Genomic DNA, 23,510 nt, shown 5'->3' with positions numbered 1-23,510 from the left:
TTTTACAGAATTCCCAAATGTACCAGTTGTTTTTGTAAAATGTCTATTAAAAACAGATCCTTTTCAATATTTAAACGATCTAACAACAAATTATTTAAACACACATGATTATAAGATGTAGGTATACTGTACTTACTGACATAAATTATCGTTCTTGAACATATTTGCGGTAAGGGGAGCGGAGCTCTCCCCCAGGCCAATCAGAATGCAGATGAATGCAGTTGCAGTTGAGTGACCTGTGTTGTGGCTGTCTACAGGGAATGCACATATGTAGCTGTCTCGCAGCCCAATCCAGACGTCAATCGAAGACAGGTTTCAATGCAAATAGAGCAGTAAGTGCAGAGAAATGCTCACTCTCTAAAAATGGCATTTATACAATAGTAAGATTAAATCCAACCTCACCAGTAGATAGGATTTATCAATAAATAAATAAAGCTTCTCCTCTCTGATATGGAATTACCCCCCAAAAAGTATAAGGGAATACCCAATGCTAACCTATGAGAGGGGCAGACCTCACAGTAGTGAAAAATGTAATAGACTGTTTGATACTACTAGGACATACAAACTACCACAGTACATGTCTTACCTTTTACTTACATAGCATGATGCCCCTAGGACTACCTAGGGCCTACCTTAGGGGTTACTGATATGTAATAAAATTGGAGTTTAAGGCTTGGCAAGTAGTTTTAAATGCCAAGTCGAAGTGGCAGTACACTGCAGCACAGGCACTGCAGTAGCAGGCTTGAGACAGGTTTGAAATGCTATTTCTTTGGGCGGCACAATCAGTCCCTGGGTATATGGTATACCACTTTACAAGGGGCTTTCAAGTAAATTAAATCTGTCAGTCAGGTATACTCCAATTTTACACATGATTAGGGAAGAAGCACGTGCACTTCAGCACTGATTAGTAGCGATAAAGTGATCAGAGTCCTAAGGCCAACAAAAAGATACAGCAAAATGCGGAGGTGAAAAGCAATAAGGTGGGGTTGGGACCACCTTAAGAATGCAAGGTCTAACAAAAACGAACTAAGGATAACATGAGTAAAACATCAGGTTTCTCTACAGCATTTGGTGAGACAAGTGGGCCTTCTTTTATCTTCCATAAATGCAATCCTTCCCGGACCCCTTTATTATATAGCTCTTCAAGGAAAAAATATAAAGCACTTACAAAGGAGCCTCAAATACTCAAAGATGGTAGACTTCTTTAAAATGGGACATATACTAAAAGCAGCACGAAAACAGAGTGCAATAGGGTCCAAAAAACTTGAGTGACCCATGAGAGTATGCATGCAAGCCTATGGTATTCCAAACTAGAGATATACGCATGCAATTTTTGTTTTTAGGAGAGAATGTGCCTGCTGAAAAAAACCTTATTTTTAAAAAGTGCATTGCAGAATATCAGGAATTTGCTGTGGGACACCTTGAAAACTTGCATACAGATTATGTGCACACACCTTGCAGTCAGTTGTTGTGGCCGAGTGGTTAAGGCGATGAACTAGAAATCCATTGGGGTCTCCCTGCGCAGGTTCGAATCCTGCCGACAACGAGAATCTTTTTAACATCGGCTACAATTTCAGAAGTTAACCTTTAGTATTTCTTCCATGTCAGTTTTATAAATAGGTGGCTTATTTTGGTGTCACTATTGCCATATCACATATTTATTATCGCTCCCCCTTTCATATCTTTGCTATAACTCTCGTCCTTCATTAGCGCTGGTGCAAACGCTTCAAATTATTATACCCTGGCTCTCTCGGTCATACCTGTGCATGCACTTGAAACTTACTTTACCAATAAAAGAAGCAAATAGAGAAATAAAATAAAAGTGCTAGCTGGATTAGGCAAACACACTTCATAAAACTGCATTTTCTTTTCTATTCTCCCCCGTGTTACAAGCTTAACTACTCCCTGTGTAATTTCTCTTAACCTGCTGTTCCTGGAAGAGAATTTCATCTACAAGCTCTTTCTGTGATTTTTCCTAGTCTTTTCTTTCCCTTTTCTTAGATTTGTAACTGTTCCTTTACGTGCTCTATTTAGGCGCCATTAATCTCATTTGAGCTCCTTGTACCTGCTGCTGTTTTCTCCACACCTCATACTGTCTTTTCCCTCTTTCTCTCTTTCTCTGCGGTTGGTGGCTACTTTCCAAAGCGTCTGATGCCCCAATGTTCCTTCGTCTTGTTGTCAGACGTGAATTTGAAAAGCAACAAAATTAACAAGCCTTTACCACTCACACATGGCAGAAGTTTATACTTTAATTCAATGAGCTAAGAAAAGTGTGTTGTTGGGCCCCTACGAGCCATGGTGCTTGCTTCATCATAATTAGGCATGCAGTCATTAGCCACAGCTCTGATTATGGGTCACTGAGGTCAGTTTCAATAATTCCTCAAAAACCTAACCATGCAGTCCCCCCTAACTGTGTAGGTATCTTGCTTTACTGCTGTTTGTGTGATTAGCTGGGAGGAGCTCACGGCAGCATCCTCCCAATAAAAGTGTAGATGGACCGTTCCTTAACTCTTTCTTGCTTCACATACAGATGGCTTGAGGAGGTACAGGGGAGATGCAGGTCTAATAAACAGAATAGAATATCTGCGCCAGGTGTGTTTCTCTGCATTGGTGTCCCATCACAGGCCCACCAGTGTATGTGTGATCTTTGACTCCTGCCAGTTCACAAGCAGGCGGCCAGGAAACGGTTTCAGCCTATCAACCACTGAGGAGATAAAGCCTTTGTATAAGGAATGAGGAAGCAATGAACACATTCAGCCTATCACAGGAGTAGCCCTGAGTGTTCCGAATTATAATTTCTTCATGTCACTGTACGTTATTGAGTCCAAGTAGCTCGCCGTGATCGTATAGTGGTTAGTACTCTGCGTTGTGGCCGCAGCAACCTCGGTTCGAATCCGAGTCACGGCATTGTGGTTGGCAATGTCACGGCAGTTGGGTTTTTCTTTTACAGAATTCCCAAATGTACCAGTTGTTTTTGTAAAATGTCTATTAAAAACAGATCCTTTTCAATATTTAAACGATCTAACAACAAATTATTTAAACACACATGATTATAAGATGTAGGTATACTGTACTTACTGACATAAATTATCGTTCTTGAACATATTTGCGGTAAGGGGAGCGGAGCTCTCCCCCAGGCCAATCAGAATGCAGATGAATGCAGTTGCAGTTGAGTGACCTGTGTTGTGGCTGTCTACAGGGAATGCACATATGTAGCTGTCTCGCAGCCCAATCCAGACGTCAATCGAAGACAGGTTTCAATGCAAATAGAGCAGTAAGTGCAGAGAAATGCTCACTCTCTAAAAATGGCATTTATACAATAGTAAGATTAAATCCAACCTCACCAGTAGATAGGATTTATCAATAAATAAATAAAGCTTCTCCTCTCTGATATGGAATTACCCCCCAAAAAGTATAAGGGAATACCCAATGCTAACCTATGAGAGGGGCAGACCTCACAGTAGTGAAAAATGTAATAGACTGTTTGATACTGCTAGGACATACAAACTACCACAGTACATGTCTTACCTTTTACTTACATAGCATGATGCCCCTAGGACTACCTAGGGCCTACCTTAGGGGTTACTGATATGTAATAAAATTGGAGTTTAAGGCTTGGCAAGTAGTTTTAAATGCCAAGTCGAAGTGGCAGTACACTGCAGCACAGGCACTGCAGTAGCAGGCTTGAGACAGGTTTGAAATGCTATTTCTTTGGGCCGCACAATCAGTCCCTGGGTATATGGTATACCACTTTACAAGGGGCTTTCAAGTAAATTAAATCTGTCAGTCAGGTATACTCCAATTATACACATGATTAGGGAAGAAGCACGTGCAGTTCAGCACTGATTAGTAGCGATAAAGTGATCAGAGTCCTAAGGCCAACAAAAAGATACAGCAAAATGCGGAGGTGAAAAGCAATAAGGTGGGGTTGGGACCACCTTAAGAATGCAAGGTCTAACAAAAACGAACTAAGGATAACATGAGTAAAACATCAGGTTTCTCTACAGCATTTGGTGAGACAAGTGGGCCTTCTTTTATCTTCCATAAATGCAATCTTTCCCGGACCCCTTTATTATATAGCTCTTCAAGGAAAAAATATAAAGCACTTACAAAGGAGCCTGAAATACTCAAAGATGGTAGACTTCTGTAATATGGGCCATATACTAAAAGCAGCACGAAAACAGAGTGCAATAGGGTCCAAAAAACTTGAGCGACCCATGAGAGTATGCATGCAAGCCTATGGTATTCCAAACTAGAGATATACGCATGCAATTTTTGTTTTTAGGAGAGAATGTGCCTGCTGAAAAAAACATTATTTTTAAAAAGTGCATTGCAGAATATCAGGAATTTGCTGTGGGACACCTTGAAAACTTGCATACAGATTATGTGCACACGCCTCACAGTCAGTTGTTGTGCCCGAGTGGTTAAGGCGATGGACTAGAAATCAATTGGGGTCTCCCCGCGCAGGTTCGAATCCTGCCGACAACGAGAAACTTTTTAACATCGGCTACAATTTCAGGAGTTAACCTTTAGTATTTCTTCAATGTCAGTTTTATAAATAGGTGGCTTATTTTGGTGTCACTATTGCCATATCACATATTTATTATCGCTCCCCCTTTCATATCTTTGCTATAACTCTCGTCCTTCATTAGCGCTGGTGCAAACGCTTCAAATTATTATACCCTGGCTCTCTCGGTCATACCTGTGCATGCACTTGAAACTTACTTTACCAATAAAAGAAGCAAATAGAGAAATAAAATAAAAGTGCTAGCTGGATTAGGCAAACACACTTCATAAAACTGCATTTTCTTTTCTATTCTCCCCCGTGTTACAAGCTTAACTGCTCCCTGTGTAATTTCTCTTAACCTGCTGTTCCTGGAAGAGAATTTCTTCTACAAGTTCTTTCTGTGTTTTTTCCTAGTCTTTTCTTTCCCTTTTCTTAGATTTGTAACTGTTCCTTTACGTGCTCTATTTAGGCGCCATTAATCTCATTTGAGCTCCTTGTACCTGCTGCTGTTTTCTCCACACCTCATACTGCCTTTTTCCTCTTTCTCTCTTTCTCTGCGGTTGGTGGCTACTTTCCAAAGCGTCTGATGCCCCAATGTTCCTTCGTCTTGTTGTCAGACGTGAATTTGAAAAGCAACAAAATTAACAAGCCTTTACCACTCACACATGGTAGAAGTTTATACTTTAATTCAATGAGCTAAGAAAAGTGTGTTGTGGGGCCCCTACGAGCCATGGTGCTTGCTTCATCATAAATAGGCATGCAGTCATTAGCCACAGCTCTGATCATGGGTCACTGAGGTCAGTTTCAATAATTCCTCAAAAACCTAACCATGCAGTCCCCCCTAACTGTGTAGTTATCTTGATTTACTGCTGTTTGTGTGATTAGCTGGGAGGAGCTCACGGCAGCATCTTCCCAATAAAAGTGTAGATGGACTGTTCCTTAACTCTTTCTTGCTTCACATACAGATGGCTTGAGGAGGTACAGGGGAGATGCAGGTCTAATAAACAGAATAGAATATCTGCGCCAGGTGTGTTTCTCTGCATTGGTGTCCCATCACAGGCCCACCAGTGTATGTGTGATCTTTGACTCCTGCCAGTTAAAAGCAGGCGGCCAGGAAACGGTTTCAGTCTATCAACCACTGAGGAGATAAAGCCTTTGTATAAGGAATGAGGAAGCAATGAACACATTCAGCCTATCACAGGAGTAGCCCTGAGTGTTCCGAATTATAATTTCTTCATGTCACTGTACGTTATTGAGCCCAAGTAGCTCGCCGTGATCGTATAGTGGTTAGTACTCTGCGTTGTGGCCGCAGCAACCTCGGTTCGAATCCGAGTCACGGCATTGTGGTTGGCAATGTCAAGGCAGCTGGGTTTTTCCTTTACAGAATTCCCAAATGTACCAGTTGTTTTTGTAAAATGTATATTAAAAACAGATCCTTTTCAATATTTAAACGATCTAACGACAAATTATTTAAACACACATGATTATAAGATGTAGGTATACTGTACTTACTGACATAAATTATCGTTCTTGAACATATTTGCGGTAAGGGGAGCGGAGCTCTCCCCCAGGCCAATCAGAATGCAGATGAATGCAGTTGCAGTTGAGTGACCTGTGTTGTGGCTGTCTACAGGGAATGCACATATGTAGCTGTCTCGCAGCCCAATTCAGACGTCAATTGAAGACAGGTTTTCATGCAAATAGAGCAGTAAGTGCAGAGAAATGCTCACTCTCTAAAAATGGCATTTATAAAATAGTAAGATTAAATCCAACCTCACCAGTAGATAGGATTTATCAATAAATAAATAAAGCTTCTCCTCTCTGATATGGAATTACCCCGCAAAAAGTATAAGGGAATACCCAATGCTAACCTATGAGAGGGGCAGACCTCACAGTAGTGAAAAATGTAATAGACTGTTTGATACTACTAGGACATACAAACTACCACAGTACATGTCTTACCTTTTACTTACATAGCATGATGCCCCTATGACTACCTAGGGCCTACCTTAGGGGTTACTGATATGTAATAAAATTGGTGTTTAAGGCTTGGCAAGTAGTTTTAAATGCCAAGTCGAAGTGGCAGTACACTGCAGCACAGGCACTGCAGTAGCAAGCTTGAGACAGGTTTAAAATGCTATTTCTTTGGGCGGCACAATCAGTCCCTGGGTATATGGTATACCACTTTGCAAGGGGCTTTCAAGTAAATTAAATCTGTCAGTCAGGTATACTCCAATTATACACATGATTAGGGAAGAAGCACGTGCACTTCAGCCCTGATTAGTAGCGATAAAGTGATCAGAGTCCTAAGGCCAACAAAAAGATACAGCAAAATGCGGAGGTGAAAAGCAATAAGGTGGGGTTGGGACCACCTTAAGAATGCAAGGTCTAACAAAAACGAACTAAGGATAACATGAGTAAAACATCAGGTTTCTCTACAGCATTTGGTGAGAAAAGTGGGCCTTCTTTTATCTTCCATAAATGCAATCTTTCACGGACCCCTTTATTATATAGCTCTTCAAGGAAAAAATATAAAGCACTTACAAAGGAGCCTCAAATACTCAAAGATGGTAGACTTCTGTAATATGGGCCATATACTAAAAGCAGCACGAAAACAGAGTGCAATAGGGTCCAAAAAACTTGAGTGACCCATGAGAGTATGCATGCAAGATTATGGTAATCCAAACTAGAGATATACGCCTGCAATTTTTGTTTTTAGGAGAGAATGTGCCTGCTGAAAAAAACATTATTTTTAAAAAGTGCATTGCAGAATATCAGGAATTTGCTGTGGGACACCTTGAAAACTTGCATACAGATTATGTGCACACACCTTACAGTCAGTTGTTGTGGCTGAGTGGTTAAGGCGCTGGACTAGAAATCCATTGGGGTCCCACCGCGCAGGTTCGAATCCTGCCGACAACGAGAATCTTTTTAACATCGGCTACAATTTCAGAAGTTAACCTTTAGTATTTCTTCCATGTCAGTTTTATAAATAGGTGGCTTATTTTGGTGTCACTATTGCCATATCACATATTTATTATCGCTCCCCCTTTCATATCTTTGCTATAACTCTTGTCCTTCATTAGCGCTGGTGCAAACGCTTCAAATTATTATACCCTGGCTCTCTCGGTCATACCTGTGCATGCACTTGAAACTTACTTTACCAATAAAAGAAGCAAATAGAGAAAAAAAATAAAAGTGCTAGCTGGATTAGGCAAACACACTTCATAAAACTGCATTTTCTTTGCTATTCTCCCCCGTGTTACAAGCTTAACTGCTCCCTGTGTAATTTCTCTTAACCTGCTGTTCCTGGAAGAGAATTTCATCTACAAGCTCTTTCTGTGTTTTTTCCTAGTCTTTTCTTTCCCTTTTCTTAGATTTGTAACTGTTCCTTTACGTGCTCTATTTAGGCGCCATTAATCTCATTTGAGCTCCTTGTACCTGCTGCTGTTTTCTCCACACCTCATACTGCCTTTTTCCTCTTTCTCTCTTTCTCTGCGGTTGGTGGCTACTTTCCAAAGCGTCTGATGCCCCAATGTTCCTTCGTCTTGTTGTCAGACGTGAATTTGAAAAGCAACAAAATTAACAAGCCTTTACCACTCACACATGGTAGAAGTTTATACTTTAATTCAATGAGCTAAGAAAAGTGTGTTGTGGGGCCCCTACGAGCCATGGTGCTTGCTTCATCATAATTAGGCATGCAGTCATTAGCCACAGCTCTGATCATGGGTCACTGAGGTCAGTTTCAATAATTCCTCAAAAACCTAACCATGCAGTCCCCCCTAACTGTGTAGTTATCTTGATTTACTGCTGTTTGTGTGATTAGCTGGGAGGAGCTCACGGCAGCATCTTCCCAATAAAAGTGTAGATGGACTGTTCCTTAACTCTTTCTTGCTTCACATACAGATGGCTTGAGGAGGTACAGGGGAGATGCAGGTCTAATAAACAGAATAGAATATCTGCGCCAGGTGTGTTTCTCTGCATTGGTGTCCCATCACAGGCCCACCAGTGTATGTGTGATCTTTGACTCCTGCCAGTTAAAAGCAGGCGGCCAGGAAACGGTTTCAGTCTATCAACCACTGAGGAGATAAAGCCTTTGTATAAGGAATGAGGAAGCAATGAACACATTCAGCCTATCACAGGAGTAGCCCTGAGTGTTCCGAATTATAATTTCTTCATGTCACTGTACGTTATTGAGCCCAAGTAGCTCGCCGTGATCGTATAGTGGTTAGTACTCTGCGTTGTGGCCGCAGCAACCTCGGTTCGAATCCGAGTCACGGCATTGTGGTTGGCAATGTCAAGGCAGCTGGGTTTTTCCTTTACAGAATTCCCAAATGTACCAGTTGTTTTTGTAAAATGTATATTAAAAACAGATCCTTTTCAATATTTAAACGATCTAACGACAAATTATTTAAACACACATGATTATAAGATGTAGGTATACTGTACTTACTGACATAAATTATCGTTCTTGAACATATTTGCGGTAAGGGGAGCGGAGCTCTCCCCCAGGCCAATCAGAATGCAGATGAATGCAGTTGCAGTTGAGTGACCTGTGTTGTGGCTGTCTACAGGGAATGCACATATGTAGCTGTCTCGCAGCCCAATTCAGACGTCAATTGAAGACAGGTTTTCATGCAAATAGAGCAGTAAGTGCAGAGAAATGCTCACTCTCTAAAAATGGCATTTATAAAATAGTAAGATTAAATCCAACCTCACCAGTAGATAGGATTTATCAATAAATAAATAAAGCTTCTCCTCTCTGATATGGAATTACCCCCCAAAAAGTATAAGGGAATACCCAATGCTAACCTATGAGAGGGGCAGACCTCACAGTAGTGAAAAATGTAATAGACTGTTTGATACTGCTAGGACATACAAACTACCACAGTACATGTCTTACCTTTTACTTACATAGCATGATGCCCCTAGGACTACCTAGGGCCTACCTTAGGGGTTACTGATATGTAATAAAATTGGAGTTTAAGGCTTGGCAAGTAGTTTTAAATGCCAAGTCGAAGTGGCAGTACACTGCAGCACAGGCACTGCAGTAGCAGGCTTGAGACAGGTTTGAAATGCTATTTCTTTGGGCCGCACAATCAGTCCCTGGGTATATGGTATACCACTTTACAAGGGGCTTTCAAGTAAATTAAATCTGTCAGTCAGGTATACTCCAATTATACACATGATTAGGGAAGAAGCACGTGCAGTTCAGCACTGATTAGTAGCGATAAAGTGATCAGAGTCCTAAGGCCAACAAAAAGATACAGCAAAATGCGGAGGTGAAAAGCAATAAGGTGGGGTTGGGACCACCTTAAGAATGCAAGGTCTAACAAAAACGAACTAAGGATAACATGAGTAAAACATCAGGTTTCTCTACAGCATTTGGTGAGACAAGTGGGCCTTCTTTTATCTTCCATAAATGCAATCTTTCCCGGACCCCTTTATTATATAGCTCTTCAAGGAAAAAATATAAAGCACTTACAAAGGAGCCTGAAATACTCAAAGATGGTAGACTTCTGTAATATGGGCCATATACTAAAAGCAGCACGAAAACAGAGTGCAATAGGGTCCAAAAAACTTGAGCGACCCATGAGAGTATGCATGCAAGCCTATGGTATTCCAAACTAGAGATATACGCATGCAATTTTTGTTTTTAGGAGAGAATGTGCCTGCTGAAAAAAACATTATTTTTAAAAAGTGCATTGCAGAATATCAGGAATTTGCTGTGGGACACCTTGAAAACTTGCATACAGATTATGTGCACACGCCTCACAGTCAGTTGTTGTGGCCGAGTGGTTAAGGCGATGGACTAGAAATCAATTGGGGTCTCCCCGCGCAGGTTCGAATCCTGCCGACAACGAGAAACTTTTTAACATCGGCTACAATTTCAGGAGTTAACCTTTAGTATTTCTTCAATGTCAGTTTTATAAATAGGTGGCTTATTTTGGTGTCACTATTGCCATATCACATATTTATTATCGCTCCCCCTTTCATATCTTTGCTATAACTCTCGTCCTTCATTAGCGCTGGTGCAAACGCTTCAAATTATTATACCCTGGCTCTCTCGGTCATACCTGTGCATGCACTTGAAACTTACTTTACCAATAAAAGAAGCAAATAGAGAAATAAAATAAAAGTGCTAGCTGGATTAGGCAAACACACTTCATAAAACTGCATTTTCTTTTCTATTCTCCCCCGTGTTACAAGCTTAACTGCTCCCTGTGTAATTTCTCTTAACCTGCTGTTCCTGGAAGAGAATTTCTTCTACAAGTTCTTTCTGTGTTTTTTCCTAGTCTTTTCTTTCCCTTTTCTTAGATTTGTAACTGTTCCTTTACGTGCTCTATTTAGGCGCCATTAATCTCATTTGAGCTCCTTGTACCTGCTGCTGTTTTCTCCACACCTCATACTGCCTTTTTCCTCTTTCTCTCTTTCTCTGCGGTTGGTGGCTACTTTCCAAAGCGTCTGATGCCCCAATGTTCCTTCGTCTTGTTGTCAGACGTGAATTTGAAAAGCAACAAAATTAACAAGCCTTTACCACTCACACATGGTAGAAGTTTATACTTTAATTCAATGAGCTAAGAAAAGTGTGTTGTGGGGCCCCTACGAGCCATGGTGCTTGCTTCATCATAAATAGGCATGCAGTCATTAGCCACAGCTCTGATCATGGGTCACTGAGGTCAGTTTCAATAATTCCTCAAAAACCTAACCATGCAGTCCCCCCTAACTGTGTAGTTATCTTGATTTACTGCTGTTTGTGTGATTAGCTGGGAGGAGCTCACGGCAGCATCTTCCCAATAAAAGTGTAGATGGACTGTTCCTTAACTCTTTCTTGCTTCACATACAGATGGCTTGAGGAGGTACAGGGGAGATGCAGGTCTAATAAACAGAATAGAATATCTGCGCCAGGTGTGTTTCTCTGCATTGGTGTCCCATCACAGGCCCACCAGTGTATGTGTGATCTTTGACTCCTGCCAGTTAAAAGCAGGCGGCCAGGAAACGGTTTCAGTCTATCAACCACTGAGGAGATAAAGCCTTTGTATAAGGAATGAGGAAGCAATGAACACATTCAGCCTATCACAGGAGTAGCCCTGAGTGTTCCGAATTATAATTTCTTCATGTCACTGTACGTTATTGAGCCCAAGTAGCTCGCCGTGATCGTATAGTGGTTAGTACTCTGCGTTGTGGCCGCAGCAACCTCGGTTCGAATCCGAGTCACGGCATTGTGGTTGGCAATGTCAAGGCAGCTGGGTTTTTCCTTTACAGAATTCCCAAATGTACCAGTTGTTTTTGTAAAATGTATATTAAAAACAGATCCTTTTCAATATTTAAACGATCTAACGACAAATTATTTAAACACACATGATTATAAGATGTAGGTATACTGTACTTACTGACATAAATTATCGTTCTTGAACATATTTGCGGTAAGGGGAGCGGAGCTCTCCCCCAGGCCAATCAGAATGCAGATGAATGCAGTTGCAGTTGAGTGACCTGTGTTGTGGCTGTCTACAGGGAATGCACATATGTAGCTGTCTCGCAGCCCAATTCAGACGTCAATTGAAGACAGGTTTTCATGCAAATAGAGCAGTAAGTGCAGAGAAATGCTCACTCTCTAAAAATGGCATTTATAAAATAGTAAGATTAAATCCAACCTCACCAGTAGATAGGATTTATCAATAAATAAATAAAGCTTCTCCTCTCTGATATGGAATTACCCCGCAAAAAGTATAAGGGAATACCCAATGCTAACCTATGAGAGGGGCAGACCTCACAGTAGTGAAAAATGTAATAGACTGTTTGATACTACTAGGACATACAAACTACCACAGTACATGTCTTACCTTTTACTTACATAGCATGATGCCCCTATGACTACCTAGGGCCTACCTTAGGGGTTACTGATATGTAATAAAATTGGTGTTTAAGGCTTGGCAAGTAGTTTTAAATGCCAAGTCGAAGTGGCAGTACACTGCAGCACAGGCACTGCAGTAGCAAGCTTGAGACAGGTTTAAAATGCTATTTCTTTGGGCGGCACAATCAGTCCCTGGGTATATGGTATACCACTTTGCAAGGGGCTTTCAAGTAAATTAAATCTGTCAGTCAGGTATACTCCAATTATACACATGATTAGGGAAGAAGCACGTGCACTTCAGCCCTGATTAGTAGCGATAAAGTGATCAGAGTCCTAAGGCCAACAAAAAGATACAGCAAAATGCGGAGGTGAAAAGCAATAAGGTGGGGTTGGGACCACCTTAAGAATGCAAGGTCTAACAAAAACGAACTAAGGATAACATGAGTAAAACATCAGGTTTCTCTACAGCATTTGGTGAGAAAAGTGGGCCTTCTTTTATCTTCCATAAATGCAATCTTTCACGGACCCCTTTATTATATAGCTCTTCAAGGAAAAAATATAAAGCACTTACAAAGGAGCCTCAAATACTCAAAGATGGTAGACTTCTGTAATATGGGCCATATACTAAAAGCAGCACGAAAACAGAGTGCAATAGGGTCCAAAAAACTTGAGTGACCCATGAGAGTATGCATGCAAGATTATGGTAATCCAAACTAGAGATATACGCCTGCAATTTTTGTTTTTAGGAGAGAATGTGCCTGCTGAAAAAAACATTATTTTTAAAAAGTGCATTGCAGAATATCAGGAATTTGCTGTGGGACACCTTGAAAACTTGCATACAGATTATGTGCACACACCTTACAGTCAGTTGTTGTGGCTGAGTGGTTAAGGCGCTGGACTAGAAATCCATTGGGGTCCCACCGCGCAGGTTCGAATCATGCCGACAACGAGAATCTTTTTAACATCGGCTACAATTTCAGAAGTTAACCTTTAGTATTTCTTCCATGTCAGTTTTATAAATAGGTGGCTTATTTTGGTGTCACTATTGCCATATCACATATTTATTATCGCTCCCCCTTTCATATCTTTGCTATAACTCTTGTCCTTCATTAGCGCTGGTGCAAACGCTTCAAATTATTATACCCTGGCTCTCTCGGTCATACCTGTGCATGCACTTGAAACTTACTTTACCAATAAAAGAAGCAAATAGAGAAAAAAAATAAAAGTGCTAGCTGGATTAGGCAAACACACTTCATAAAACTGCATTTTCTTTGCTATTCTCCCCCGTGTTACAAGCTTAACTGCTCCCTGTGTAATTTCTCTTAACCTGCTGTTCCTGGAAGAGAATTTCATCTACAAGCTCTTTCTGTGTTTTTTCCTAGTCTTTTCTTTCCCTTTTCTTAGATTTGTAACTGTTCCTTTACGTGCTCTATTTAGGCGCCATTAATCTCATTTGAGCTCCTTGTACCTGCTGCTGTTTTCTCCACACCTCATACTGCCTTTTTCCTCTTTCTCTCTTTCTCTGCGGTTGGTGGCTACTTTCCAAAGCGTCTGATGCCCCAATGTTCCTTCGTCTTGTTGTCAGACGTGAATTTGAAAAGCAACAAAATTAACAAGCCTTTACCACTCACACATGGTAGAAGTTTATACTTTAATTCAATGAGCTAAGAAAAGTGTGTTGTGGGGCCCCTACGAGCCATGGTGCTTGCTTCATCATAATTAGGCATGCAGTCATTAGCCACAGCTCTGATCATGGGTCACTGAGGTCAGTTTCAATAATTCCTCAAAAACCTAACCATGCAGTCCCCCCTAACTGTGTAGTTATCTTGATTTACTGCTGTTTGTGTGATTAGCTGGGAGGAGCTCACGGCAGCATCTTCCCAATAAAAGTGTAGATGGACTGTTCCTTAACTCTTTCTTGCTTCACATACAGATGGCTTGAGGAGGTACAGGGGAGATGCAGGTCTAATAAACAGAATAGAATATCTGCGCCAGGTGTGTTTCTCTGCATTGGTGTCCCATCACAGGCCCACCAGTGTATGTGTGATCTTTGACTCCTGCCAGTTAAAAGCAGGCGGCCAGGAAACGGTTTCAGTCTATCAACCACTGAGGAGATAAAGCCTTTGTATAAGGAATGAGGAAGCAATGAACACATTCAGCCTATCACAGGAGTAGCCCTGAGTGTTCCGAATTATAATTTCTTCATGTCACTGTACGTTATTGAGCCCAAGTAGCTCGCCGTGATCGTATAGTGGTTAGTACTCTGCGTTGTGGCCGCAGCAACCTCGGTTCGAATCCGAGTCACGGCATTGTGGTTGGCAATGTCAAGGCAGCTGGGTTTTTCCTTTACAGAATTCCCAAATGTACCAGTTGTTTTTGTAAAATGTATATTAAAAACAGATCCTTTTCAATATTTAAACGATCTAACGACAAATTATTTAAACACACATGATTATAAGATGTAGGTATACTGTACTTACTGACATAAATTATCGTTCTTGAACATATTTGCGGTAAGGGGAGCGGAGCTCTCCCCCAGGCCAATCAGAATGCAGATGAATGCAGTTGCAGTTGAGTGACCTGTGTTGTGGCTGTCTACAGGGAATGCACATATGTAGCTGTCTCGCAGCCCAATTCAGACGTCAATTGAAGACAGGTTTTCATGCAAATAGAGCAGTAAGTGCAGAGAAATGCTCACTCTCTAAAAATGGCATTTATAAAATAGTAAGATTAAATCCAACCTCACCAGTAGATAGGATTTATCAATAAATAAATAAAGCTTCTCCTCTCTGATATGGAATTACCCCGCAAAAAGTATAAGGGAATACCCAATGCTAACCTATGAGAGGGGCAGACCTCACAGTAGTGAAAAATGTAATAGACTGTTTGATACTACTAGGACATACAAACTACCACAGTACATGTCTTACCTTTTACTTACATAGCATGATGCCCCTATGACTACCTAGGGCCTACCTTAGGGGTTACTGATATGTAATAAAATTGGTGTTTAAGGCTTGGCAAGTAGTTTTAAATGCCAAGTCGAAGTGGCAGTACACTGCAGCACAGGCACTGCAGTAGCAAGCTTGAGACAGGTTTAAAATGCTATTTCTTTGGGCGGCACAATCAGTCCCTGGGTATATGGTATACCACTTTGCAAGGGGCTTTCAAGTAAATTAAATCTGTCAGTCAGGTATACTCCAATTATACACATGATTAGGGAAGAAGCACGTGCACTTCAGCCCTGATTAGTAGCGATAAAGTGATCAGAGTCCTAAGGCCAACAAAAAGATACAGCAAAATGCGGAGGTGAAAAGCAATAAGGTGGGGTTGGGACCACCTTAAGAATGCAAGGTCTAACAAAAACGAACTAAGGATAACATGAGTAAAACATCAGGTTTCTCTACAGCATTTGGTGAGAAAAGTGGGCCTTCTTTTATCTTCCATAAATGCAATCTTTCACGGACCCCTTTATTATATAGCTCTTCAAGGAAAAAATATAAAGCACTTACAAAGGAGCCTCAAATACTCAAAGATGGTAGACTTCTGTAATATGGGCCATATACTAAAAGCAGCACGAAAACAGAGTGCAATAGGGTCCAAAAAACTTGAGTGACCCATGAGAGTATGCATGCAAGATTATGGTAATCCAAACTAGAGATATACGCCTGCAATTTTTGTTTTTAGGAGAGAATGTGCCTGCTGAAAAAAACATTATTTTTAAAAAGTGCATTGCAGAATATCAGGAATTTGCTGTGGGACACCTTGAAAACTTGCATACAGATTATGTGCACACACCTTACAGTCAGTTGTTGTGGCTGAGTGGTTAAGGCGCTGGACTAGAAATCCATTGGGGTCCCACCGCGCAGGTTCGAATCCTGCCGACAACGAGAATCTTTTTAACATCGGCTAAAATTTCAGAAGTTAACCTTTAGTATTTCTTCCATGTCAGTTTTATAAATAGGTGGCTTATTTTGGTGTCACTATTGCCATATCACATATTTATTATCGCTCCCCCTTTCATATCTTTGCTATAACTCTTGTCCTTCATTAGCGCTGGTGCAAACGCTTCAAATTATTATACCCTGGCTCTCTCGGTCATACCTGTGCATGCACTTGAAACTTACTTTACCAATAAAAGAAGCAAATAGAGAAAAAAAATAAAAGTGCTAGCTGGATTAGGCAAACACACTTCATAAAACTGCATTTTCTTTGCTATTCTCCCCCGTGTTACAAGCTTAACTGCTCCCTGTGTAATTTCTCTTAACCTGCTGTTCCTGGAAGAGAATTTCATCTACAAGCTCTTTCTGTGTTTTTTCCTAGTCTTTTCTTTCCCTTTTCTTAGATTTGTAACTGTTCCTTTACGTGCTCTATTTAGGCGCCATTAATCTCATTTGAGCTCCTTGTACCTGCTGCTGTTTTCTCCACACCTCATACTGCCTTTTTCCTCTTTCTCTCTTTCTCTGCGGTTGGTGGCTACTTTCCAAAGCGTCTGATGCCCCAATGTTCCTTCGTCTTGTTGTCAGACGTGAATTTGAAAAGCAACAAAATTAACAAGCCTTTACCACTCACACATGGTAGAAGTTTATACTTTAATTCAATGAGCTAAGAAAAGTGTGTTGTGGGGCCCCTACGAGCCATGGTGCTTGCTTCATCATAATTAGGCATGCAGTCATTAGCCACAGCTCTGATCATGGGTCACTGAGGTCAGTTTCAATAATTCCTCAAAAACCCATTGTGGTTGGCAATGTCACGGCAGTTTGGTTTTTCCTTTACAGAATTCCCAAATGTACCAGTTGTTTTTGTAAAATGTCTATTAAAAACAGATCCTTTTCAATATTTAAACGATCTAACGACAGATTATTTAAACACACATGATTATAAGATGTAGGTATACTGTACTTACTGACATAAATTATCGTTCTTGAACATATTTGCGGTAAGGGGAGCGGAGCTCTCCCCCAGGCCAATCAGAATGCAGATGAATGCAGTTGCAGTTGAGTGACCTGTGTTGTGGCTGTCTACAGGGAATGCACATATGTAGCTATCTCGCAGCCCAATCCAGACGTCAATTGAAGACAGGTTTTGATGCAAATAGAGCAGTAAGTGCAGAGAAATGCTCACTCTCTAAAAATGGCATTTATACAATAGTAAGATTAAATCCAACCTCACCAGTAGATAGGATTTATCAATAAATAAATAAAGCTTCTCCTCTCTGATATGGAATTACCCCCCAAAAAGTATAAGGGAATACCCAATGCTAACCTATGAGAGGGGCAGACCTCACTGTAGTGAAAAATGTAATAGACTGTTTGATACTACTAGGACATACAAACTACCACAGTACATGTCTTACCTTTTACTTACATAGCATGATGCCCCTAGGACTACCTAGGGCCTACCTTAGGGGTTACTGATATGTAATTAAATTGAGGTTTAAGGCTTGGCAAGTAGTTTTAAATGCCAAGTCGAAGTGGCAGTACACTGCAGCACAGGCACTGCAGTAGCAGGCTTGAGACAGGTTTGAAATGCTATTTCTTTGGGCGGCACAATCAGTCCCTGGGTATATGGTATACCACTTTACAAGGGGCTTTCAAGTAAATTAAATCTGTCAGTCAGGTATACTCCAATTATACACATGATTAGGGAAGAAGCACGTGCACTTCAGCTATGATTAGTAGCGATAAAGTGATCAGAGTCCTAAGGCCAACAAAAAGATACAGCAAAATGCGGAGGTGAAAAGCAATAAGGTGGGGTTGGGACCACCTTAAGAATGCAAGGTCTAACAAAAACGAACTAAGGATAACATGAGTAAAACATCAGGTTTCTCTACAGCATTTGGTGAGACAAGTGGGCCTTCTTTTATCTTCCATAAATGCAATCTTTCCCGGACCCCTTTATTATATAGCTCTTCAAGGAAAAAATATAAAGCACTTACAAAGGAGCCTCAAATACTCAAAGATGGTAGACTTCTGTAATATGGGCCATATACTAAAAGCAGCACGAAAACAGAGTGCAATAGGGTCCAAAAAACTTGAGCGACCCATGAGAGTATGCATGCAAGCCTATGGTATTCCAAACTAGAGATATACGCATGCAATTTTTGTTTTTAGGAGAGAATGTGCCTGCTGAAAAAAACATTATTTTTAAAAAGTGCATTGCAGAATATCAGGAATTTGCTGTGGGACACCTTGAAAACTTGCATACAGATTATGTGCACACGCTTCACAGTCAGTTGTTGTGGCCGAGTGGTTAAGGCGATGGACTAGAAATCAATTGGGGTCTTCCCGCGCAGGTTCGAATCCTGCCGACAACGAGAAACTTTTTAACATCGGCTACAATTTCAGGAGTTAACCTTTAGTATTTCTTCAATGTCAGTTTTATAAATAGGTGGCTTATTTTGGTGTCACTATTGCCATATCACATATTTATTATCGCTCCCCCTTTCATATCTTTGCTATAACTCTCGTCCTTCATTAGCGCTGGTGCAAACGCTTCAAATTATTATACCCTGGCTCTCTCGGTCATACCTGTGCATGCACTTGAAACTTACTTTACCAATAAAAGAAGCAAATAGAGAAATAAAATAAAAGTGCTAGCTGGATTAGGCAAACACACTTCATAAAACCGCATTTTCTTTTCTATTCTCCCCCGTGTTACAAGCTTAACTGCTCCCTGTATAATTTCTCTTAACCTGCTGTTCCTGGAAGAGAATTTCATCTACTAGCTCTTTCTGTGTTTTTTCCTAGTCTTTTCTTTCCCTTTTCTTAGATTTGTAACTGTTCCTTTACGTGCTCTATTTTGGCGCCATTAATCTCATTTGAGCTCCTTGTACCTGCTGCGGTTTTCTCCACACCTCATACTGCCTTTTCCCTCTTTCTCTCTTTCTCTGCGGTTGGTGGTTACTTTCCAAAGCGTCTGATGCCCCAATGTTCCTTCGTCTTGTTGTCAGACGTGAATTTGAAAAGCAACAAAATTAACATGCCTTTACCACTCACACATGGCAGAAGTTTATACTTTAATTCAAAGAGCTAAGAAAAGTGTGTTGTGGGGCCCCTACGAGCCATGGTGCTTGCTTCATCATAATTAGGCATGCAGTCATTAGCCACAGCTCTGATTATGGGTCACTGAGGTCAGTTTCAATAATTCCTCAAAAACCTAACCATGCAGTCCCCCCTAACTGTGTAGTTATCTTGCTTTACTGCTGTTTGTGTGATTAGCTGGGAGGAGCTCACAGCAGCATCCTCCCAATAAAAGTGTAGATGGACCGTTCCTTAACTCTTTCTTGCTTCACATACAGATGGCTTGAGGAGGTACAGGGGAGATGCAGGTCTAATAAACAAACTAGAATATCTGCGTCAGGTGTGTTTCTCTGCATTGGTGTCCCATCACAGGCCCACCAGTGTATGTGTGATCTTTGACTCCTGCCAGTTCACAAGCAGGCGGCCAGGAAACGGTTTCAGCCTATCAACCACTGAGGAGATAAAGCCTTTGTATAAGGAATGAGGAAGCAATGAACACATTCAGCCTATCACAGGAGTAGCCCTGAGTGTTCCGAATTATAATTTCTTCATGTCACTGTACGTTATTGAGCCCAAGTAGCTCGCGGTGATCGTATAGTGGTTAGTACTCTGCGTTGTGGCCGCAGCAACCTCGGTTCGAATCCGAGTCACGGCATTGTGATTGGCAATGTCACGGCAGTTGGGTTTTTCCTTTACAGAATTCCCAAATGTACCAGTTGTTTTTGTAAAATGTCTTTTAAAAACAGATCCTTTTCAATATTTAAACGATCTAACGACAAATTATTTAAACACATATGATTATAAGATGTAGGTATACTGTACTTACTGACATAAATTATCGTTCTTGAACATATTTGCGGTAAGGGGAGCGGAGCTCTCCCCCAGGCCAATCAGAATGCAGATGAATGCAGTTGCAGTTGAGTGACCTGTGTTGTGGCTGTCTACAGGGAATGCACATATGTAGCTGTCTCGCAGCCCAATTCAGACGTCAATTGAAAACAGGTTTTCATGCAAATAGAGCAGTAAGTGCAGAGAAATGCTCACTCTCTAAAAATGGCATTTATAAAATAGTAAGATTAAATCCAACCTCACCAGTAGATAGGATTTATCAATAAATAAATAAAGCTTCTCCTCTCTGATATGGAATTACCCCCCAAAAAGTATAAGGGAATACCCAATGCTAATCTATGAGAGGGGCAGACCTCACAGTAGTGAAAAATGTAATAGACTGTTTGATACTACTAGGACATACAAACTACCACAGTACATGTCTTACCTTTTACTTACATAGCATGATGCCCCTAGGACTACCTAGGGCCTACCTTAGGGGTTACTGATATGTAATAAAATTGGTGTTTAAGGCTTGGCAAGTAGTTTTAAATGCCAAGTCGAAGTGGCAGTACACTGCAGCACAGGCACTGCAGTAGCAGGCTTGAGAAAGGTTTGAAATGCTATTTCTTTGGGCGGCACAATCAGTCCCTGGGTATATGGTATACCACTTTGCAAGGGGCTTTCAAGTAAATTAAATCTGTCAGTCAGGTATACTCCAATTATACACATGATTAGGGAAGAAGCACGTGCACTTCAGCACTGATTAGTAGCGATAAAGTGATCAGAGTCCTAAGGCCAACAAAAAGATACAGCAAAATGCGGAGGTGAAAAGCAATAAGGTGGGGTTGGGACCACCTTAAGAATGCAAGGTCTAACAAAAACGAACTAAGGATAACATGACTAAAACATCAGGTTTCTCTACAGCATTTGGTGAGAAAAGTGGGCCTTCTTTTATCTTCCATAAATGCAATCTTTCACGGACCCCTTTATTACATAGCTCTTCAAGGAAAAAATATAAAGCACTTACAAAGGAGCCTCAAATACTCAAAGATGGTAGACTTCTGTAATATGGGCCATATACTAAAAGCAGCACGAAAACAGAGTGCAATAGGGTCCAAAAACTTGAGTGACCCATGAGAGTATGCATGCAAGATTATGGTAATCCAAACTAGAGATATACGCCTGCAATTTTTGTTTTTAGGAGAGAATGTGCCTGCTGAAAAAAACATTATTTTTAAAAAGTGCATTGCAGAATATCAGGAATTTGCTGTGGGACACCTTGAAAACTTGCATACAGATTATTTGCACACGCCTTACAGTCAGTTGTTGTGGCCGAGTGGTTAAGGCGATGGACCAGAAATCCATTGGGGTCCCACCGCGCAGGTTTGAATCCTGCCGACAACGAGAATCTTTTTAACATCGGCTACAATTTCAGAAGTTAACCTTTAGTATTTCTTCCATGTCAGTTTTATAAATAGGTGGCTTATTTTGGTGTCACTATTGCCATATCACATATTTATTATCGCTCCCCCTTTCATATCTTTGCTATAACTCTCGTCCTTCATTAGCGCTGGTGCAAACGCTTCAAATTATTATACCCTGGCTCTCTCGGTCATACCTGTGCATGCACTTGAAACTTACTTTACCAATAAAAGAAGCAAATAGAGAAATAAAATAAAAGTGCTAGCTGGATTAGGCAAACACACTTCATAAAACTGCATTTTCTTTTCTATTCTCCCCCGTGTTACAAGCTTAACTACTCCCTGTGTAATTTCTCTTAACCTGCTGTTCCTGGAAGAGAATTTCATCTACAAGCTCTTTCTGTGATTTTTCCTAGTCTTTTCTTTCCCTTTTCTTAGATTTGTAACTGTTCCTTTACGTGCTCTATTTAGGCGCCATTAATCTCATTTGAGCTCCTTGTACCTGCTGCTGTTTTCTCCACACCTCATACTGTCTTTTCCCTCTTTCTCTCTTTCTCTGCGGTTGGTGGCTACTTTCCAAAGCGTCTGATGCCCCAATGTTCCTTCGTCTTGTTGTCAGACGTGAATTTGAAAAGCAACAAAATTAACAAGCCTTTACCACTCACACATGGCAGAAGTTTATACTTTAATTCAATGAGCTAAGAAAAGTGTGTTGTTGGGCCCCTACGAGCCATGGTGCTTGCTTCATCATAATTAGGCATGCAGTCATTAGCCACAGCTCTGATTATGGGTCACTGAGGTCAGTTTCAATAATTCCTCAAAAACCTAACCATGCAGTCCCCCCTAACTGTGTAGGTATCTTGCTTTACTGCTGTTTGTGTGATTAGCTGGGAGGAGCTCACGGCAGCATCCTCCCAATAAAAGTGTAGATGGACCGTTCCTTAACTCTTTCTTGCTTCACATACAGATGGCTTGAGGAGGTACAGGGGAGATGCAGGTCTAATAAACAGAATAGAATATCTGCGCCAGGTGTGTTTCTCTGCATTGGTGTCCCATCACAGGCCCACCAGTGTATGTGTGATCTTTGACTCCTGCCAGTTCACAAGCAGGCGGCCAGGAAACGGTTTCAGCCTATCAACCACTGAGGAGATAAAGCCTTTGTATAAGGAATGAGGAAGCAATGAACACATTCAGCCTATCACAGGAGTAGCCCTGAGTGTTCCGAATTATAATTTCTTCATGTCACTGTACGTTATTGAGTCCAAGTAGCTTGCCGTGATCGTATAGTGGTTAGTACTCTGCGTTGTGGCCGCAGCAACCTCGGTTCGAATCCGAGTCACGGCATTGTGGTTGGCAATGTCACGGCAGTTGGGTTTTTCTTTTACAGAATTCCCAAATGTACCAGTTGTTTTTGTAAAATGTCTATTAAAAACAGATCCTTTTCAATATTTAAACGATCTAACAACAAATTATTTAAACACACATGATTATAAGATGTAGGTATACTGTACTTACTGACATAAATTATCGTTCTTGAACATATTTGCGGTAAGGGGAGCGGAGCTCTCCCCCAGGCCAATCAGAATGCAGATGAATGCAGTTGCAGTTGAGTGACCTGTGTTGTGGCTGTCTACAGGGAATGCACATATGTAGCTGTCTCGCAGCCCAATCCAGACGTCAATCGAAGACAGGTTTCAATGCAAATAGAGCAGTAAGTGCAGAGAAATGCTCACTCTCTAAAAATGGCATTTATACAATAGTAAGATTAAATCCAACCTCACCAGTAGATAGGATTTATCAATAAATAAATAAAGCTTCTCCTCTCTGATATGGAATTACCCCCCAAAAAGTATAAGGGAATACCCAATGCTAAC

General features: G+C 41.0%; 7 non-coding genes across 7 annotated transcripts; all 7 read left to right on the top strand.

The window, feature by feature from the left end:
- Positions 1 to 2,835: 2,835 nt before the first annotated feature.
- Positions 2,836 to 2,907, top strand: TRNAH-GUG (transfer RNA histidin (anticodon GUG)). Its single transcript has one exon. It is a non-coding gene; the product is annotated as a tRNA-His (tRNA).
- Positions 2,908 to 5,776: 2,869 nt separating this feature from the next.
- On the top strand, positions 5,777 to 5,848 carry TRNAH-GUG (transfer RNA histidin (anticodon GUG)). Its single transcript has one exon. It is a non-coding gene; the product is annotated as a tRNA-His (tRNA).
- Positions 5,849 to 8,717: 2,869 nt separating this feature from the next.
- TRNAH-GUG (transfer RNA histidin (anticodon GUG)) lies at positions 8,718 to 8,789 on the top strand. Its single transcript has one exon. It is a non-coding gene; the product is annotated as a tRNA-His (tRNA).
- Positions 8,790 to 10,288: 1,499 nt separating this feature from the next.
- On the top strand, positions 10,289 to 10,370 carry TRNAS-AGA (transfer RNA serine (anticodon AGA)). The gene has a single exon. It is a non-coding gene; the product is annotated as a tRNA-Ser (tRNA).
- Positions 10,371 to 11,658: 1,288 nt separating this feature from the next.
- Positions 11,659 to 11,730, top strand: TRNAH-GUG (transfer RNA histidin (anticodon GUG)). Its single transcript has one exon. It is a non-coding gene; the product is annotated as a tRNA-His (tRNA).
- A 2,869-nt stretch (positions 11,731 to 14,599) lies between these two features.
- TRNAH-GUG (transfer RNA histidin (anticodon GUG)) lies at positions 14,600 to 14,671 on the top strand. Its single transcript has one exon. It is a non-coding gene; the product is annotated as a tRNA-His (tRNA).
- An 8,237-nt stretch (positions 14,672 to 22,908) lies between these two features.
- TRNAH-GUG (transfer RNA histidin (anticodon GUG)) lies at positions 22,909 to 22,980 on the top strand. Its single transcript has one exon. It is a non-coding gene; the product is annotated as a tRNA-His (tRNA).
- Positions 22,981 to 23,510: the final 530 nt, after the last annotated feature.

This window comes from Lissotriton vulgaris, chromosome 1_1 (genome assembly GCF_964263255.1).
Source record: "Lissotriton vulgaris chromosome 1_1, aLisVul1.2, whole genome shotgun sequence".
In the NCBI taxonomy this organism is placed as follows: domain Eukaryota; kingdom Metazoa; phylum Chordata; class Amphibia; order Caudata; family Salamandridae; genus Lissotriton; species Lissotriton vulgaris.
This window is presented reverse-complemented; position numbering and strand designations above follow the sequence as displayed.